At 54.6% G+C, this 21,275-nt stretch overlaps 1 long non-coding RNA gene across 1 annotated transcript; it reads left to right on the top strand.

Moving 5' to 3' along the window:
- The first annotated feature begins 390 nt into the window (after window positions 1-390).
- On the top strand, window positions 391-20,149 carry LOC147979195 (uncharacterized). The gene is made up of 3 exons (XR_015618577.1): window positions 391-803; window positions 2,285-2,352; window positions 19,854-20,149. It is a non-coding gene; the product is annotated as an uncharacterized LOC147979195 (long non-coding RNA).
- The last annotated feature ends 1,126 nt before the right edge of the window (window positions 20,150-21,275 follow it).

The following is a 21,275-nucleotide window of genomic DNA, read 5'->3' as shown; positions in this document are numbered from 1 at the left end:
AATGTTCAAAGGGAAGAAAATAATCCCTGGATATTTTTCATGTTGGAACCAACCTCTTTTAAATTCCCAAAATGCCCCTGGAATTAATTTTTGGTCCATCAGCAATTAAATTTGGCCTTTTCAATTTCAAAAAAAATGGTTAGGCAACTCCTTTTGAGCCCATACTTTTTGTTCCATCTCAATATATTGTGTTAGATTTATGTGCCAAGTTTTGTTCAAAACAAAACTCGTTTGGTACAAAAAGAAAATGCAAAAGGAAAAGAGAAAATGGAAAACAAAATAGAAAAAAAAGAAAAGAGCCTAATCCACTAGGCGGTTTGGCCCATCTAACCAAACAGCCAGGCCAGCCCACCCTGGCGATCCCTTCCCTCTCCCCTATTCACGTGACTGGGTCGCAACAGGGGCAGGTCGCCCCAGACCACCTCGCCGGCGCCGACGCCGGGAGGGGATAAGGGCGACGCCTCGGGCTCCCATCGTCTCCCCTCTCCCACTTGCCCCCTCTCCACTTCCCCACTCCTCCTCTCTCCCCCCGCCTGCTCCTCTCCCTTGCCTTTCCATCCCGCCCGAACACCCTCGTCTCTGCCTTTCGCCATTGACGCGGCCACCATGCTCCCCGCGCGTCGACGATGAGTCCAACAGCTCCGCCAACTTCCTCTACTCTATCTCCAACCAAGGGTTCGAGCTCGAAGCCACCACAACCCGGGAATCGAGTTCTTCCGCGCCTGCGGTCGCCGGTGCTCCTCCGCCGATTGTCGACGCCCTGCTGCTCCTAAGCCACCACCGGGCCTCCGTGTGCCTCCCCGGTGAGCAGTCTGTTCTTTCCCCTCCCTCAGCGCTGCTCGTAGACACCCGTAGCCGCCACTTCCATTTCCACCCGAGCTTTGCTCCGCCGCGGCGCTCGTAGCCGTCGCTACCGACGATAACGTGCTCAACCGAGCTCGTAGTAGTGCTCCGGGCACCTCTAGGCAATCGTAGGTCCCCTCCTTTAGGCATGTCGCGGCCTTCGCCGCTGTTCGCGATGACACTAGACCTCCGCCGTCCACCACGGTCGACACCGCCGTCGATGTAGCCCTCCTCCGCTCAAACAGATGCCACAGGTCGACGCCCGCTGCGCCCCCGACAACCGCTGCCATGCTGCTTACTGCCACCGCCCGCCCGCGTCTGCCGTCTTGCTCCTCTCTGCGGCACGCCACTGCGCCCCGGTGCCCCCTTGCCGCACCGGCCATACCTGCCCGCACTCTGTGCTGACCGCTCGCAAGCACTCTCGCGCGCACCGTCTTCGCCGCGGCCTCGGGCCCGCAGCCTTGCACCTTCGCCCCCGCACGCGCCGCTGACCTGCAGCCCCGCCGCCGCCACTGTTGCTTCGCTGCGCCGGCCGCCTCCCTCGTCGTGCCGCCTCCTGCTGCTGCACAGTGCTGGCGCTGCTGGCTTCGGCCGCCGCCATCATGCCCGCCTCCAGCCACAACTCTCCCTGCTCCTCCCCCGTGCTGCCCGAGCTCGCTGACGCATAACCCTCTCCCCCCGCGCGCCGACCACACCACACCCGCATCCGCCAGGACCGGGCGCCGTTCCTGCCGGTGTCGTGGCCGCCGGTGCCTTCCTGTGTGTGCTCGTGCGTAAGCACAACCACACAAAGTAGCCTGGCCCACTGCTTGATGGGCCCCAGCCCTGTTTAATTTAGTTAGGTTACAAAATTGCTTAATTAGTGTTATGTTTGAATGACATATGGGTCCCACCTAATTAAATCAAATAAATCATTTTGGAATTTATTAAGACGCTGGCGCACGGGACCCGCATGCACTATTCACCCTGTTGACCAGTCTTTGTTGACTGGGTCAACTGGGCATCCGACCCCACCTGCCAGCCTCAGTGGCGCACTGTGGGTGCACTGCACCGGGTACACCCAGTTTTTAACTGGAGAATTCCGAATTTAAAAATAAATAAGAAAAAATAGGAAATCATTTTAAAAACTTTAGAAAATAAACCGTAACTCGGATGAAAAAGTTGTCTACATGAAAGTTGCTCAGAATGGCGAGACGAATCTGAATACGCGGTCCATTTACCAGTCATATTCCTCTAACTATCTGAACATGGAACATTCCCCCTCCGGTCATTTATCTGACACAGGTCCGGAACCGGGAAAACATTCCCGGTTGTTTTCCCCTTCACCTTTATCGCGTAGCCATACGTTAGGTCACACCCGACACATCTTATTGCCATGTTATGCTTTGTGGTGCTATGTTGCTTTATATTTACTGTTTCTTCCCCCTCTTCTCACCGGTAGACCCCGAGATGATGTTGCCCCTATGATCGACTACGTCGAGGACGACCCCTCCTTGCCAGAGCAACCAGGCAAGCAAACCCCCTTGAGCATTCCGATATCGCCCATTTCTTTCCCTCTCATGCTTGCATTAGAACTGCTACTGCTTTATGTATGATCCTACTCTGATGCATAGCCTGTTGTTGTTACCTGCTTTATACCTTACATCCTTATCCTAAACTGCTTAGTATAGGTTGGTTAGAGATCCATCAGTGACCCCACCTTGTCCCAGTTGCCTCGTTTTATGTTCGCCGACTTGATCAACATGATCGACGTCCAGGCCCCGACACCGCACATCACCCCCCTAGTTGTATGACTCTGCAGAGTTACCATCGAGTGCCGAGGGTGGAACCTCTTACATCACTCTTGATGAGATCTCTATAGTGTAGCTATACGGTCGAGGTCATCGAGGGTGATTTCCTCCTTAACCACTTCCGTTACGGCTCTGTCGTGCAACCCCTCAAGTGTGAACCTCAAGGGTGGATCCTCTTACGTTCACCTTGATGATAACATCGAGTGGAATTAACCGGGGGTGATTCCTCGGGTTTTCCTCTTGGTGTTAGACACATAGTTACTATGGTTATTATGACTTTGCACCGAGCCATAATTACTAAAGACGGGTCGGCCCTGAGGGGTACCTGCGCGAGCTTAATAGCGAGTGATGTGGAGTCGGGTTGACCTGGAAGGTGCCCGCGAGATACTTACGAGGCGTGGCCGGGCATTCTTAGCCCTTGCCGCAAGTACTCGAGACGGGGCGACGGGGTCACATATTTCGTGAGTCTCTACTTATTACCGCGTGCTCCTAATTCACTAAGGTTTGGATATTTGATCTGTGGGGCCTCTGGCCTGATAGCACTAACCATCACGTGGGCATGGTATGGGCGTTCTGCGTCATATGCATTAGCCGAAGCTCAATAGACGTGAGCGACTGAGCGGCGCGCGCTGGGTTGGACTGCGTAAGCACCTGCCTTGTTGAAGGAGGTAGCTAGGTCTGCTCACCGGCCGCGCATGCAACGTGCAGGAGTTCCCGGGATGATGGCCCATGACCCCTGGGGGTATAGGTTTAGTCCGGCGTGCTAGCCTCTATTAAGCGTAGGTCGGGTTGCGGTGTATTGTTTGGCCGAGGCCGGGCATGACCCAGGAAAGTGTGTCCGGCCGGAGTTAATCGAGCGTGGTGGGTAAGTTGGTGCACCCCTACAGGGAAGAAAACATCTATTGATAGCCTGTCCTACGGTAACGGACACTTGGACTTGTATCCTGATCGGTACAACTGGAACAGGATACTTGAGATGAGACATGGATATGAGGTGTGTCGGTGTCAAAACCGACGGATCTCGGGTAGGGGGTCCCGAACAGTGCGTCTAAGGCGGACGGTAACAGGAGGCAGGGAACACGATGTTTTACCCAGGTTCGGGCCCTCTTGATGGAGGTAAAACCCTACGTCCTGCTTGATTTATTCTTGATGATATGGGTATTACAAGAGTTGATCTACCACGAGATCGGAGAGGCTAAACCCTAGAAGCTAGCCTATGGTATGATTGTATGTTGTCCTACGGACTAAAACCCTCCGGTTTATATAGACACCGGAAAGGGCTAGAGTTACACAAGGTTGGTTACAAAGGAGGAGATATACATATCCGTATTGCCTAGCTTGCCTTCCACGCTAAGTAGAGTCCCATCCGGACACGAGACGAAGTCTTCAATCTTGTATCTTCATAGTCTAACAGTCCGGACAAAGGATATAGTCCGGCTGTCCAGAGACCCCCTAATCCAGGACTCCCTCAGTAGCCCCTGAACCAGGCTTCAATGGCGATGAGTCCGGCGCGCAGTGTTGTCTTCGGTATTGCAAGGCGGGTTCCTCCTCCGAACACATCACAAAAGAATTTGAATACAAGGATAGTGTCCGACCATGCAAAATAAGTTCCACATACCACCATAGAGAGAATAATATTTCCACAAATCTTAATCTGCTGACACGTTTTGGCAACATGACATCATGCCATGGCTCGGTGATTATTCAAACCGTTTTTCTTTAACCAGCTCCACACATAACGTGAGGCGGTTTCTTGACACGTCTTGTCAAAGCAGAGATCGTGTTCCCCTAATTACGGGATTCTCATCAATATGGTCGTGGGTAACCCAACCGTGTCTAGGACTCCTAGATTATAGGCAAGTCCCAAACGGCTACGGAGAGGATGCTTGATATTCACCCTCTTTATAAAGGGACAAGGCTTTTACTTTTTTCCCTCCCGTGCTCAATCGAATCCTTCCCCCGCCTCGAGTTCTGACACCCAAAGCCCAGGTCAGGTGCTTTGGACATTCAATCATGTTCGGATCTAGCCTTTAAGGGCGGTGGATGCCCTCCTCCGTTACAAAAGAGGATATCAAGAAGTTGAGGGAGGCCAGATACCTAACCGCCGAAATTTCGCATAGGCTGCCTACCCGAGGGCAGGTCATCCCTACTCCCGAACCCGACGAGAGCGTCGTGTTCGTCTCCCACTTCCTCCGAGGTCTAGGCCTCACTCTGGATCCCTTTGTTAGGGGTTTGATGTTCTATTACGGGCTACATTTCCACGATCTAGCCCCGGACTCCTTTCTCCACATCTCGGCATTTATTGTCGTATGTGAGGCCTTCCTCCGCATTACCCCTCACTTCGACATGTGGCTCAAGACCTTTGACGTGAAGCCAAAGATGGTCGAGGGGCAGCATGTAGCGTGCGGAGGCGCATTAATAAGCAAGATCGCTGGAGCTCCATGGCCAAAGGGTTCCATTCCAGAGGTGTCCGGATTATGGCAACGGGAGTGGTTTACATCACAGCTCCCAGAAGTGCCAAGTGGGCGGCTGCTCCTGCTTTCCGCTCGGGCCCTCCACCACAATTGATGTCATGGATTAGCAGAGGGCTGAGCTGGGGTCCAGCCAAGGACGTCCCTATACTGCAGAGCCGCATTCAAGATCTCTTCAAAGGAGATTTCAGTCTGGTTATGGTGGTGCAAGTCATGCTGGTTCGATGAATCTAGCCATGCAAACGCCGGCCCCTCCGCATGTGGGAGTTCAACCCAGAAGGACAACGCACTATTCAGAATTTCCTCGGCCTGAAGCACGAGGAGATGTATAAATCATTCTTTGGACCCCAAATAGTGTCCGGACACTACCGAGGACGTGGGCCTGAGCAGCAACCGTACCGCCGACCAGGTAAGTAATCCTCTAACCAAACACACCGTCTTTCATTTGTCATGACGTCATTCTGAGAAATTGCTCTTTGACCAGGACTGGCTAACAAAGGCGAAGATGATTCGGTGTTCGGCCCCCCTTCTTGAGGGTTTGGAAAATCCGGTACTGGAAAAGATGCTCGAGCTAGCACCTTGCCCGGAGCCCTCATGGGAAGATAAAGGGGGGAATAAAGAGGGCGAAAGCGGGCCTCCACCGCTACCTATTCTGACCGAGGGAATGGGCGCCTCCGTGAGGGAGGATAACCAAGGGGAGGAATCTGACATTCTCTCACCCCGGGGAAGGAAGAGGACTACCTCTGAAGATCCGGAAACCAAGGTTTCCAAACGGGAGAAGAAAGCTCCACCAGAGGGTCCTGCCTTGGAGGATGCTCTTGCCGCACAAAGTCCGCGCGGGGATCTGCCCTCTAACGAGCTCTAAATAATCAAAAATTACTTTAATAGTGAAGATATACTGCCTTACCTCCGAGGAAAATAACCGAAGCATTTATCTTGCATTTCGGATCTTAGCCCTTCTCAGCAGAGCTCGTCTTCGGGGGATCTTCTTCCAAAGATGATGGAGAGCGAAACGCCTCCCCCGGACTCCCCCGCTCAAGAAGCGGGCGACCTTGAAGTGTCGTCACGGAGGGCCTCCGGATCTGGTGAGGCCAGAAGATAATCCTATAGTCACCCGAAGTCCCCAGCGTCCGGCTCTTGAAGAGAGCAAACAAAAGAGTTCGGCACCGTCTGGTATGCGGTCGGATGTACTAAGGGAGCTGTTGGAGCAAGCGGCCATCTCAGAAGAACACCGTACGTTGATGGGTACGATGATGGAAAGAATTTCGTCCGCCGAAAGCGGATTGCATGAAGCCTTTATGAGTCTACTGATGGGCTTTGAGGTACGTGAAATGATATACTTTTTGATAGTATCGCACATTTTAGGTGTGCCCTGTGTAGATAGTAGCCCTTGAGACTCTGGTTGCCGTCGAGAACGGCGGCGAACAGAGGATCGTAATCCCAGGTAATAACCAAACCGCCTTTATGTGCAGGTGGTGGAAGCTCCGGTGGCTAGCCAGACTAATGAGTTTGCCGAACTAAAGCGGCAACTGGATGCGGCGGATGCCGACATCAAGCTTGTTAACAAGCGGCTTGACGAGGCACAGGGTAAGTAATGTTTTCTGGTGAATGTCACATAGTAAGAGCAGCAGGATGCCAGTATCTTTAATATGTTGTGACTGCAGATGGAGCTGCCACCGTGGAGACCCTTCGGGCGGAACTTGCCCGAGCCAAAGAACAAGCAAGGAGTAGTAATGCGGCTGCTTTGAAGGCGGCCGAAGAGTTGAGAGCCGAGAAGGCCGTGCATTGTGAGAGTAAAGAGAAAATGGCCAAGATGGTTGTAAAGTTAAAAGACACTTCCGACCGCTGCCAGCTCCTTGAAGAAGAAAACCGAGCGAAGGCGACGGACCTTGAAAAGGCCGCGGTGGCGACCAAAGACACACGCTCTGCTATGAGGGCAAAGAAGGAAGAGCTGCGTCAAGCCAGGGATATTGCGACTGGGAAGCCCTTTTTGCTGCAGAGGAAGTCCGGAGATCCGTGGTATGCCCCTCTGGATCGGCTGTGGAGTTCGGCAGACGCATATCTGGACTTGGCGGCGAGCACTGTTGATGCGGCCGAATACATCCGAGATCAAACAGATCGTGAAGTGGACAAGCTATTCTGGTCGCAGTTTAACGTTCCAGGGCGTCCTCTTCCACTAACTGATCAACTTGCCGAATGGGCCGAACTCAATAGATTGTCCGGACTCACCATGAGGTCCGTCGTAGATCATTTGTGGCCGGAAAAGCCGAAGCCGAGCAGCTATTTCAGCTTAGTGCAGCAGTTCCTTGGTGCGGTGCTGCGCATCAATGCTATGAAGAGGTCGGCGTGCATAGAAGGCTCGCGGATGGCCCTTGCCCGTGTCAAAGCATACTGGGCGAAGATGGATGCTACCAGTGTTGCGGCGCAGGGTTCGGCCATAGGCCGAGTGGCTGCCGAGCACTATTTTTAAGAAGTTCTTGAGGGTGCTCGTTTGATAGAGGCCCGGTGCTCGAAGAATGTTATGTTTGAGTGACATGTATTCCCATTGTAAGAACAATGTTTATGAAATTTATTAAGGCTGTATTTATACTTTTGCCTGAAAGTAATATGATGCCTCCTGTGCGGCCGTTTATGTATATATGTATGTCGGTGTACAAAAAGAGGGGTGCACTTTTGGTACCCCTATAACTATGCACGGGCAGTCTGAGCCACGGGCACCACCACACTGAGCAAGGCAAGGGAGGTGAGCCAAGGTAAGGCCGAAGCTCAGGAGAAGCAGAACGACGCCAAGACCAAGACCACAAAGAGCAAAGGGGACGAAGCGGACCCCCTCGGCAAGATCCTTGTCGGGAGGCGGTTTTAGCAAACCCGGCACGACCCTTGCTGTGGCAGCTCGCCCCACACCTACGGAGTGAGTCACCCTTGAGTCCACTGCCCCCATGGGGCAAGGATTCGGGAGACATCCCCGTGGTGGCATGCAGATCTTTGTGAAGACATTCAAGATCAGATACACCCTTTAGAAGATGGTGATCCTTGGCGGGATCCCAGCCAAGGTGGACCACAAGGCCCCCGGCAAGAGCCTTGCCGGGGATGACAGCAGGCGCCACGGCAAGACCCTTGCCGGGGCCCCGGCAAGGCCCTTGCCAAGAACACCCATTGGGCCACCATCAGGCCCATGCCAGTCAAACCTCCACCGCCGTTCACATGCAGCTGCCGACCCAACCAGCTGGGCAGGCACCTGCGTGGCGGCATGCAGATCTTCATGGAGACCCACCACTGCGCCACCTCAGCTGCCTGCCTGCCTACATGGCACCGCGGGCGCCGCTGGCCAGGGCGCGTGTCGACGCGAGAGGGAGCGGCGACAGACGAGACAGGGCTCTCCCCCGCCCCCGATAAAGCAAGGACACCTGGGCAAGACGCATTAAATGCGCCTTGTCATGTAATGCGAGGGATAACCTCACATCACTGTTCCCCTTTCCACCTCCTGGTGCTAATGTGGCACCCCCTTCTCTATAAAAGGAGTCCCGAGGCGACCAGGAGGAGGATTCGGCTTTTTGGAGCTCCTCACGCCCCATAGCTAGCTCAAGAACACAGATATACAATCCACCAAAGCAGGAGTAGGTTTTACGCATCCCCGCGGCCCGAACCTGGATAAACGAACCGTGTGCTATCTGTTTGATCCGCTCTTCTCTCGACCCCGCGCCCTGCAACCGTAGTAGGGATTCTTGTGATCCCATAGGTGTCGTTCCCACCGACATCTTTGGCGTGCCAGGTAGGGGGCGCAATTGTGAGAATCGGCTCTAGAAGTTAGCCCGGCACTCCTTCATCTTCGTGACCCTTGAAGAAGAAAGGAGGCCAGAAGATCGACGCTCGAGCGATCGCAAACAGAAGCTAAGTTGCACTGAACCCTTATTTGTGCTACCCTTCTTATTTGAGGTTATTCCCCCCAGAGATATTTGCTTTGTATGAGAAACCTGCATGCCAGGGGCTCTACCACGATCGGCAACGCTCTTGCCCTGTTTCGAGTCCGCTCAACAGCTCAAGTGGCTGCGTCGAGAATGGCAGAGTAGCCTTCCGCGATCCGCAATGCCCCCGATTCTGACTCGAGTCAAGCTCGATAGTTCGAGCGGCCGCGTTCAGAACGGAAAGGTGGCTCGTCCGGCAGCACGCGTACCCGGCTGGCCATGGGGATCCGTCCCCAAAACGCCGCTAGGGGCTCCTGCGCCGGCAAGCCTTCCCGATCGACGTAGGGCACGCATACAAAGAGGAATCGAATGGGGAAATAACATGCATAAAAATTAAGAGTACTTCAAAGTTATATTACATCACATCATAGCTGCGGTTCTAACTAAAGATAAAATTTGTCTTGGTGGGGAACCAGCAGCGGCGAAGAAGAACAGGATGCCTAATCCCGATGCTGGCCTTCCACCCTCTTGATTTCGTCGATGCAGTCGGTGATGGGCTTGATGCACTCCTTGAGCACCGTGAGGTCAGCACCATCCGACAAGCTCTTGATCGCGGCCGCGAAGTCAAGATCGGAATTCCAGTACGCCGTCTTGGTGAGGACCTTGGTCACGACCCTCCGGCAGAGTCGCCGGGCCTCCTCGGCCAGCTTGGCCGCCCTGTTGGAGTGAAGATACGCCAAGGCTCCGAGGACGCCCTCGAAGAACAGGGTCAACTTGGTGTTGACGGTCCCGCTGCGCTCAGGGGCGTACCTCACGTGTGGCATCCCCATGGTGGCCAACTGCGAGGTGACCCTGCTGGCGACCTCCTCCAGGCGGCTGATCCACCTGTTCTCGCCCGCCACATAATCCTGGTAGGAGGCGGCCTCGTTCGCCCGCAGCTGCTTCTCCTCCTCCAGGCTCCTGGTCAAGGTCTCCTCCCGAGCCCTGCTCTCCGACAACATCTTCTCGAGATCCTCCAGCTTCAGCTTGAGGTCTCTGACGGAGTTTTGCGCTTCGGAGAGCTCCCCAGCCCTGCTGATGACCGCTCCTTGCGCCTCCACCAAGGCGCTGTTGAGCGTGCTCTTCTCGTTGGACAGCTTGAGGGCCTGCTCCTTTAGCTCGTCCTGCGCCACCTCCAACTCCCTTACCTTGCCGGCATGGGCCAGAGCCTGGGCATCGAGTGCCTCCTTGTGCCTCTGCTCCAGCTCACGAGTCCGCCGCGCGACAAGGGCCTCGAGCTCCTCATCCTTGCCACGGAGCGCTGCGGCAAGCTTCGCCTCGCGCGCGGTGAGGTCCTCTTCCTGGGAATTAAAGGTGGCTTGATGCTGGTTCCGGGCGGCCTCGGCCGTGGCAGCCAAGTTCGCCGCCTTTTCCTGGGCCTTCTCGATGTCGGCCATCTTCATGGTGAGCTCCACATCACACTCGGCCAATTTCTCCTGGAATGCCCTCTGCTCCTCGCGAGCCTGGTGGAACTAGGTCTGCGTCTCGACAACGCGCGCCTTGAAGTCCACCTCCGCGTTGTCCACCGTTGCCATCCTGGACTTGACCTTGTCCAGGCGAGCACGGTAGAGCACTTGGAGCTTCCGGAAATTGGCCCCCATGGCACGGAAGAGCTGCTCTTCTGGGGAACCGTCGCCACCAACCCCCGGCTCATCAACCACCTTGAGCCCGGTGGCGGCAAGCACCTCGCCGTCGAAAACTTCCCCTTCGGCGGGCGCCCGGCTTGACGCCCCTGGGAGGTGGACGAAGAGATCGTCGCCGACCTTCAGATACCTGCCGGGGCCCGAGGTTGAGGAGGAGGGAGGCTGGTCACCCACCACCTCTCCCTCGGCGGAGGCCTTGCCGGCCCCACCGGCAGGCCCACCGCTGGTGCCCTCGGCAGAAGCCTCACCGGTCGCCTTGGCGGCTGTCACCGCGGTGTCTTCGGCAGCATCCTTGGCGGCCTCCTCAGCAATGTTCCCAACAACGGTATCCACGTCCTCCGTACCTGTTGAAGGAGGGCCCGGGCAGCAACGGGAGCAATGAAGCCAAGAAAAGAATATGGGAAAAACAGAGACGAAGGACAGGCGACTCACCTGTGCCAGGCTGTGAAGCAGAAGTCCCCTCTCCGCCAGCATTTGGCGCCGTGGCAGAGCCACCAGCGCCCAAGTTCCCCTCTCCCTCCATGGGTGTGGGCTCCGTGCCTGATGCCCTTGCCGGGGACGCCCCCCGCGGCGGCGTAGTCGATGGGGGTGGTGTGTTGGGAGTAGCCCTCTATGGCTCCTCCTGCTGCCGCTCCCCTCCTGCAAACCCGGCAAGGTCAGCGTCATGGCATCGAGCACCTACCACATGTCGAGTAAGAAGAGGGTGACGAACTTACGCTGGGGGCTGCGCCGGGGGCTGCTATCCGGGCTGCTCAGCACCACCAGTGGTGTCTTTGAAGCCCCAGCCGGGGGCTGGCTGCTCGCCGAGGTCCTCGCCCTCTTCTCCATCTGGTCCAACGTCTTTGTCTCCCTATGGAAGCAAAAATGGATCAAGACAAGCGACCCAATTCAAGGAAATGGAAATGACAGTAAGGAACGGAGAACTTACTCATCATCCGTCTGCTCCTCCTCCACCAGTTTCCTTTTCCTCTCCGGGCTGAGAGGCCGAGATCAAAAGGGAGCTCCGCATCATCATCCGAGTCGACGCCTGCCGGAGGAGGCGAAGGAGGCGGCGGGGTTTGTGCGCGCCCGGATGAGGAAGGGGTTGTTGTCTTCTTTTTCTTCTCAGCGGCCTTCGTCAGCCTGTTGGCTGCCGTGGCCCTCGTGTGGCGCCCAGACCCCTCCAGGGTCAATTGAGGCCGCGCAGCCCTGCCGGGCCGGACCGGCTCACCGGAGCCAGCCTGCCGTGGGACTCGCCCTCTTCCCCTGGTTAGCGTCGAGCCCACCGCCGCGTCCTCCTCCTCCCCCGACGACTCGTCGGCCGCGTCTTCGACGAGCGGAGATCCAGTGTTGGCGCTGCTGGCCTCCCTGAAGGCCGCCGCCCACCGGGAGAGCTCCTCTGCCTCCGCCGCTGTTGCGGCCATGTCCTCCACGCTCCCGGCGCTGCCGGCCTCCATGGCAAGCTGTGCCTCCCTCGCCCTGGTGGCGATGTAGTCCAGCCCTGCCTGGGTGGTGTCCATGATAAGCCACCGCTCGGCGTCAACATTGATGTACACCTCGATCAGGGTGTCGAAGAATTGCTGCACATCCTCGACCTTCGGCTCCTTCCAGCTTGGGACAGGGCCGTGCGCATTACAGTTCAGCATCATGGCGATGATCTCGGACCGACGCAAATTGTTGCACAACGGGACCACCCCCGCTGGCAGCTTGAAAAATGGCCCCTTGAGGGCCTTGCCAACCTTTGCGGCAGCCCTCGCGGCCTTGCCGGTCCGCTCAACCTCGCCATCACGACACACATCAAGCTGGAAAAGCCGCTGGTAGAAGTGGGCATGCGCCAGCACTGTGAAGTTGTGATCGAGGCCTGGGCGGAGTCGCATGATGTCAGCTGGGTTCGTGAAGAGCCAAGCTGGCCTCCCCTTGCTGTGCAACGGGGTGATCCGGCGGCGAATGAAGTCCGCCCCGATCATCTCAAGGGTGAGTCCGGCCTGGGTGAGCTGGAGAATCCTGGTGGTGGCGACGGTGAGCCTCCCATCGGCGGTGTCGACATTGCTCCAATCACTGCCGCAGACCGGCGGCGCTCGGCGGACCTTGCAGAATTCCGGCGGGTTTTCATCTTCAATCCAGCACCACCGGCCACGCCATTCCTCCCACCTCTCCTTCATGGAACCATCTGGGTACGCCCCCTTGGATCTTGGGATCCAGGTGACGCAACCGGAGACAGCTCCTCCCGGCTAGATTCGAGGGAAGAAGTAATGGCGGAAGAGCGCCATGTTGGGCTGCACCCTGGCAAAGCCTTCGCAAAGATTCACGAAGAAAGCCATGCACGCCACCACATTCGGAGTAAAATCCAAGAGGCGAAAGCCGAAGGTGCGCATAACATCGCAGAAGAAATCGGAGAAAGGAGGGCATAACCCGCAAGAAAAGTAATCAACGAAGAAGGAGTGCCGATTTGAGGCAGGATCAGCGCAAGCGGCAGGAATGATGCGCGTCGCAGGGTGTCCCGAACCCTCTCCCCCCGTCTTCACCCCCCATAGGGGCTTGAAGGAGGCCCGGAGCTCTTGAACATCAACCGTCGAGGGGAAGAAGAAGGCGGACTTCGTGCGGTCCCCTGACAGCGCGCTCTCCGGCGGCTCCACCGTCCCGGCGCCCTTAGCCACCCCCTTGCCCTTGGCGAATTTGGGAGCCATGGCGACCAAGAAGTTCAGAGGGCTGAAGAAGTGGGATGGCAAAGCAGCGGCGGCGGGTGACAGCGAAAGCTTAGGAAGGAAGGAAGAAAGGGAACAGCGGCTCTGAGATCGGAAAAGGCACGAGGGAAGAGGAGAAAGTGAGTAGCGCGCCCACGGTTATTCCTTCTTATGGGGAAAAACGCGGGCCACCTCCTTTCACATTAACTGTCATGTGACGCATGCCCGCGGGAAGCAACCCCACGCATGCCGCCCACGTCACACACGCCTCCCCATGCCGCGCCACGCGCGGGAAGCATGCGAAGCGCAACGCGCGAAGAGACTTACCGCGGTAAAAACCTCCCCGCCTGCCCGCGCACCGTTTTTGGGCCTAGCCCAACGACGCGATTACGCTTACGTGTGGCCCAGGCCCGGGGGCTCCTGTCGGTGTATAAAAAGAGGGGTACACTTTTGGAACCCCTATAACTGTGCACGGGCAGTCTGAGCCACGGGCACCACCACACTGAGCAAGGCAAGGGAGGTGAGCCAAGGTAAGGCCGAAGCTCAGGAGAAGCAGAACGACGCCAAGACCAAGACCACCAAGAGCAAAGGGGACGAAGCGGACCCCCCGGCAAGATCCTTGCTGGGAGGCGGTTTTAGCAAACCCGGGAAGACCCTTGCCGTGGCAGCTCGCCCCACACCTACGGAGTGAGTCACCCTTGAGTCCACTGCCCCCATGGGGCAAGGATTCGGGAGACATCCCCGTGGTGGCATGCAGATCTTTGTGAAGACATTCAAGATCAGATACACCCTTTAGAAGATGGTGATCCTTGGCGGGATCCCAGCCAAGGAGGACCACAAGGCCCCCGGCAAGAGCCTTGCCGGGGATGATAGCAGGCGCCACGGCAAGACCCTTGCCGGGGCCCCGGCAAGGCCCTTGCCAAGAACACCCGTTGGGCCACCATCAGGCCCACGCCAGTCAAACCTCCACCGCCGTTCGCATGCAGCTGCCGACCCAACCATCTGGGCAGGCACCTGCGTGGCGGCATGCAGATCTTCGTGGAGACCCACCACTGTGCCACCTCAGCTGCCTGCCTGCCTACATGGCACCGCAGGCGCCACTGGCCAGGGCGCGTGTCGACGCGAGAGGGAGCGGCGACGGACGAGACATGGCTCTCTCCCGCCCCTGATAAAGCAAGGACACCTGGGCAAGACACATTAAATGCGCCTTGTAATGTAATGCGAGGGATAACCTCACATCACTGCTCCCTTTCCACCTCCTGGTGCTACTGTGGCAACCCCTTTTCCTATAAAAGGAGGCCCGAGGCAACCAGGAGGAGGATTCGGCTTTTTGGAGCTCCTCACGCCCAATAGCTAGCTCAAGAACACATATATACAATCCACCAAAGTAGGAGTAGGGTTTTACGCATCCCCGCGGCCCGAACCTGGATAAACGAACCGTGTGCTATCTGTTTGATCCACTCTTCTCACGACCCCGCGCCCTGCAACCGTAGTAGGGATTCTTGTGATCCCATATGTGTCGTTCCCACCGACAATGTATATAACCTGAAAGATTGCAGTCGTCGGCTTCAGCCCCCACACATATAATGCGGGGGTGTTCGCAGAAGATGCATGTTCACACTTAATCCAACGTCTTGGTCCTAATAAGGATGTGATAGCGCAGCGAACGAGGCAACCAGACTATAGTGCTTTAACACTTTCACTTAGCCATAGGAGTTTGACGGTGGGGCTACTATATAGCCCCTGGTGGCTCCGCACTCTCCCGAATTCGGGGTGCGTACATGCCTGGCCGGGAAACGGCCCTTCGTTAAGGCGGAGGAATTCTAACATTCCGATAGGTCATCGAGTGGTTGACCAGTCTCATGCTATATCATGACAGTTAGTTTGCGGCTTTCTCTTCTGAGGTGCTCATCCAGATGACCCGGGGCACAATCGCAGTAGTTCTCCTGGTGCCTCCTTAGCCGATAGAGTGGAACGTAAGGCAGCAAAACACAGGAGCCGGGCAAACCCAACATTTTACCAAAGACATGATTCAGAGCTGATGCATATAAGGCCAAACTCACGACGCCGAACACTCCCTAAGGTATTCGGTCTTTATGGTATAAACCGGGCCTAAACAGTGCCCTTTGTAAGAAGCCCCTGGTGTCCAGGTACGTGCATTATTCTGACGTGGCCACATGCCAAGACGCCATCATCCTTCTCAATAGTACTGAGAATCCGAGGGATGTGTATCAACAAGAGAAAATAAGAAAGGTTTACGCAGGGTCTTAATCTAAAAAGAATCCTTGGAACGGGTCCCTGCTGCACGTCTGCGCCTGTGTCTCTGTTGTGCCGTATCCTGGACGGGTGTAGCACGATGGTCATCTGTAAAACAAAGAAACTTAGGTGAAAAGTTGTCGTGCAAAAAGGTAGGTTTAAAGAAACCATGTATAATTCAAGATGAGTAAAAATTGCCACTTGTTTGCGTGCGTTGAGCCCCTTGTATTTGTAATAGGGGTGTGGCCATCAAACCTGTATGAATTACATATAGCTGCTTCAGACTCGTCTAACCGTGTCCGTAGTCTTGACGACCTGTTGAATGGTTTAGTTGGTGAGGCCGTTTTAGTGTGCGGCTGCCGAGGCAGCCGCACTCTCTTCGGCGCATAGGGATCGCTCATATTTCCATTTACTATAATGATGCCATGTGGACCGGGCATCTTAAGCGTGAGGGAAGCGTAATGCGGTATTGCATTAAAGCGAGCGAAAGCTTCGCGTCCAAGTAGTGCTTGATAGCCACTTTGGAATGGAGCAATGTGGAAGGTTAAATTTTCGCTACGGAAGTTATCGGGGAAGCCGAATATAACCTCTAGTAGCAGGGAGCCTGTGCAATGAGCCCCTGGGCCTGGCGTTACTCCTTTAAAGGTGGTATTATTGTGGCAAATTTTCGTTGGGTCTATCCCCATTTTGCGGATCGTGTCCTGATATATCAGGTTTAGACTGCTGCCACCGTCCATCAGGACTCGTGTGAAGTGGTATCCGTCAATTATTGGGTCTAATACCAAGGCAGCCCATCCTGCATGCCGGATACTTGTTGAGTAATCCCGATGGTCGAAAGTGATCGGTTGAGACGACCAGTGGCAGGACTCCGCGGTGATAGGCCCTTGGGCATATTTCTTTGGGAGTGCCGCTTTGTTTCTCCCCTTGATCACGTGTAACACGTACACTGTTTTGACTTCTGGTGGAAATTTCTTTTGTTCCCCAGTGTCTTGCTTGAGAGGCTCATCCTCATGTTCGCTTGGTGTATCCTCCCCCTTGTGTACGGCGTTGAGCTTGCCGGACTGCTTGAAGACCCAACATTCTCTGTGGGTATGATTTGCAGGTTTATCGGGGGTGCTATGGATCTGACATATTTGGTCCAGAATTTTGTCTAGGCTGGACAGTTCATCTCTAGCGCCTTTAGAGGGCGGCTTTTGCTGACCTGGCCGAGAGCTTCTGAATCCGGCGTTTACCGCCATGATCTTCGGGTTGTCTTCTTTATTCCGGCGCTTATTATTTTTGCTGCGTCGTGATTTCCCATTTCCATCTCTAACTTCGGATGTACTTGGGTCGCTGGTGCTACATCTGGCTAGCCAGATGTCCTTACCCGCGCAAAAGCGGGTCATGAGGCTTGTTAATGCTGCCATTGTTCTCGGCTTTTCTTGGCAGAGGTGTCTGGCAAGCCATTCGTCGCGGACGCTGTGCTTAAAAGCTGCCAAGGCTTCGGCGTCCGGACAGTCGACTATTTGGTTCTTTTTAGTAAGAAACCTGTTCCAAAGCTTTCGGGCTGACTCTCCGGGCTATTAGGTTATATGAATCAAATCGTCCGCGTCCGGAGGTCGGACATAAGTCCCTTGAAAATTTGCCCGAAAAGCGTCTTCAAGCTCTTCCCAGCTTCCAACGGAGCTTTCGGGGAGACTTTTAAGCCAGTGCCGAGCTGGACCTTTGAGTTTGAGGGGTAAATACTTAATGGCGTGGAGATCATCTCCTCGAGCCATATGGATATGGAGGATATAGTCCTCAATCCAGACCCCCAGGGTCTGTTGTTCCGTCATATGCCTCTATGTTTACGGGTTTGAATCCCTCTGGAAATTCATGGTCCAGCACCTCATCAGTGAAAGATAGGGGGTGTGCGGCACCCCTATATTTGGGTGTACCGCATTGTTTGGATGTTTGTTGTGTTGTGTTGCATGCTGGAGCGCGCTTGCGTGGTCCGTACATGGATCTGGTTGCGCCATCCTTTTGATGCGAGCCCTCGCGTGGATCGCGTATTGGCTTGTGTGCGGCATCGGTTGCCGCATTATGTTGGCCGTGAGGTTGTCTATCCGGCCAGATGGCCGTTTTAATTTTTGGTTGCGGGGGATCTAAGGCCTCCTCATTGAATTCGGGTAGCAACTTCCGCTTCGGGTAGCTCTTGGTGGCGCGATTACTGCCGTACTTTGTTGCTGTGTTGAGTACTTTACTCCATCTGATTCGGAGTGTGTCTTGCGCAGCCTTGAGCCTTTGCTTATGCTTTTTTAGACTCCTCGCGGTGGCAACAAGCTTTTGACGGGCATTATGTTGCTCTGGGTGTCTGTCTGGTGTGATGTCGTCTGGACTATTATCTTTGACAGAGTCGGGTTGTTCGGTTTGATTCTCCGTGTTGCCGTGGTCCGGCGATGGTTCACCCTGCTCTAACACTGGGTCTATATGATCGTTGTTTCTGCCGAGGCGGGATTTGGAGCGGCGCTTACGCCGCCGCTTTGACTGCTTCTCGAGGGGACAACCCTTTGTTGTGTCCTTCCGTTCCTCGTCGTCGTCTTCTTTTGGTGTGTCCACCATGTATACGTCATGTGATAAAGTCGGCGTCCAGTGCCCTGTGGGCAGTGGTTCCTATTCGTCTCCTGCATCGTCGTCCATAATGTGGATGTCTTCGGAGTCGGAGTCGAGCATGTCGGTTAAGTCATCGACAGTGGCTAGTAAGTGGGTGGTGGGTGGGCGGCGAATTTCTTCGTCATCCGCATCCCAATCCCGCCGGACATATTTCGGCCAGGACTCTCCTGATAAGGAGAGAGACTTTAATGAATTCAGTATGTCGCCGAAGGGCGAGTGCTGAAAGATATCCGTGGAGGTAAACTCCATGATCGGCGCCCAACTGGATTCGATAGGAACGGGCGCAGGTGGTTCGAAGTCCGTGGCCGGAGAAGTATCCAGCAGTTTAACAACACGACTCTGGTGAAGGGTAAGATCGATATTCGGCTCGATCGCCGTTGGGGATGCAGCCTGTGTGGCGGGGTCTATCCACTCGTCCATGGGAGGCGCAGCTGGCTCCGAATTAAGGGTCGGAGCGGCTGCCGATGTGATTTCTTGAACACTGTTCGATGGCAGAGCTAAATCATACTCATCGTGACCGCGTGACGCACAAGGCAGAGGCTCGAATCCGTCGAAGATCAAGTCTCCGCGGATATCGGCTGTGTAGTTTAAGCTTCCAAACCTGACCTAGTGGCCAGGGGCATAACTTTTGATCTGCTCCATATGGCCAAGCGAGTTAGCCCGCAGTGCGAAGCCGCCGAACACAAAGATCTGTCCGGGGAGAAAAGTCTCACCCTGGACTACATCGCTATCGATGATAGTAGGAGCCATCAAGCCTAACGGCGATGACACAGAGGAACTCTCAATGAAAGCACCAATGTCGGTGTCAAAACCGGCGGATCTCGGGTAGTGGGTCCCGAACTGTGCGTCTAAGGCGGATGGTAACAGGAGGCAGGGAACATGATGTTTTACCCAGGTTCAGGCCTCTTGATGGAGGTAAAACCCTACGTCCTGCTTGATTTATTCTTGATGATATGGGTATTAAAAGAGTTGATCTACCACGAGATCTGAGAGGCTAAACCCTAGAAGCTAGCCTATGGTATGATTGTATGTTGCCCTACGGACTAAAACCCTCCGGTTTATATAGACACCGGAAAGGGCTAGAGTTACACAAGGTCGGTTACAAAGGAGGAGATATACATATCCGTATTGCCTAGCTTGCCTTCCACGCTAAGTAGAGTCCCATCCGGACACGAGACGAAATCTTCAATCTTGTATCTTCATAGTCTAACAGTCCAGCCAAAGGATATAGTCCGGCTGTCTAGAGATCCCCTAATCCAGGACTCCCTCAAGGTGATAACTGGATAGTATGGCTCTGGGATTGTTTTCTCGCAGGGAGTCGAGAAAGGATCTCTGGCTGAGGTTGATAACACTAGTACTTTACATTATGTTGATCTGTACCCTTCTATATGCTGCAAGATGCTTCAAGATGCTTGAAGATGCTAGTCTTTGATAGGCTAGGCTTTCCCCTTCTTTTCAGGCATTCTGCAGTTTAGTCCACAGATACAACCCTTTTCCTTTGATACAGATGCATACTTAGTTTAGATCTGATGTAAGTCTTGCGAGTACTTTGGATGAGTACTGACAGTTGCTTTGCTACCTCTTTTTCCCCATACCCGATTGTTGCAACCAGATGACGGATCTCAGTAGCCAGATGACACCACTGATGACTACTGCTACCCTGAGGATGCCTACTACTACGTGAAGGCCGCTGACGACTTGGAGTAGTTAGGAGGCTCCCAGGCAGGAGGCCTTGCCTTTTCGATTGTTGATGCCTTTGTGCTAGCCTTCTTAAGGCAAACTTGTTTAACTTCTGTCTGTACTCAGATATTGCTGCTTCCGCTGACTCTTGTGTATTCGAGCTTAGGTATTCGAGCCCTTGAGGCCCTTGGCTTGTAATATAAAGCTTGTATTATTTTAATTTGTGTCTAGAGTTGTGTTGTGATACCTTCCCGTGAGTCCTTGATCTTGATCGTACACATTTGCGTGTATGATTAGTCTATGATCAAATCGAGGGCGTCACACCATCCATTTTGAGTACGAGGCACCTCCATGATGTTCTTCAAAGTCTTCGATGAGGAAGGCCGCCGCCTGGAGTGCTGTCCTGAAGGGGATCGCCACGACAGCGCAGGGGCAGGCACTGGGCCCGCCCACGGTCCTGCCGATGTCTCCTCTAGCAGCAGCGATGGTGCCTAGGAGGCCAGCGACTCTCCCGAGCCTGACGAGACTCCAGAGACTAGCGGCGACAGCTACGTGCCCCTGAGCTCATGCCGTGCCCGTAGCATAGCAGTGGCGTCCGCTCGTCGCCGCCGCTGATCTGGATGGGGTTGGCACCGGCCCCTCATGGCCCACTGTTGATGATGGCACCGATGGCGATACTTGTAGATAGGGCTCTGTCACAGCCCTAGCTTAGCCTTTGCTTTTCCTTGCATAATCATCATATCATCATGTTTAATTTTCTCAGAAATTTGAAATGGGGACTTGTGAAAGCCTCAGAAATCATTTTGAAAATGATCAAGATAAAAATTGCTTCAATTTGGCCTAGGAAAATGTTCCTGTTTTTCCCTAATAATATTGGCCAGAGTGAAAATTCCACCAATATTTTTAGGAGCTCAGAAACATTTATTTTCGCCATTTGAATTAACCCAATAATTATTTGCTTTGGATTTATGTTTAATATATATTAAGTATAACTCCAATAATTCTGGAAGTTTGTGAGTGGCTTTGTATATATATTTTAGCAAGCCATATAATAACCTACAGAATTTATTAAAATGATTTAGTGGCTAAACTAAATCAGAACAAAGGAAAGGAAATAGAAAAACAAAATGGAATTAGAGAGGGAGAGAGATCTACCTGGGCCAACCTACCTGGCCTTCCAGCCCACCTGGTGGCCCAGCTGGCGGCCCAGCCCACTAGGGGCTCCCGTGTCTTCTCCTTCCTCTGCCAGAAGGACCGAGGTGCGTGGCCACCGCACGCCGGCACGCGCACGGCCACCTCCTGCCTGCTTGCCACTGCTGGAGACGGCTCGAGCGCCACGACACCCCCCTGACCG

The sequence above is a fragment of the Triticum urartu genome, chromosome 3A (genome assembly GCF_056163025.1).
Source record: "Triticum urartu cultivar PI428250 chromosome 3A, HENAU_Tu73, whole genome shotgun sequence".
In the NCBI taxonomy this organism is placed as follows: domain Eukaryota; kingdom Viridiplantae; phylum Streptophyta; class Magnoliopsida; order Poales; family Poaceae; genus Triticum; species Triticum urartu.
Note: the sequence above shows the minus strand (reverse complement) of the source record. Positions and strands in the feature narration are given on the sequence as shown.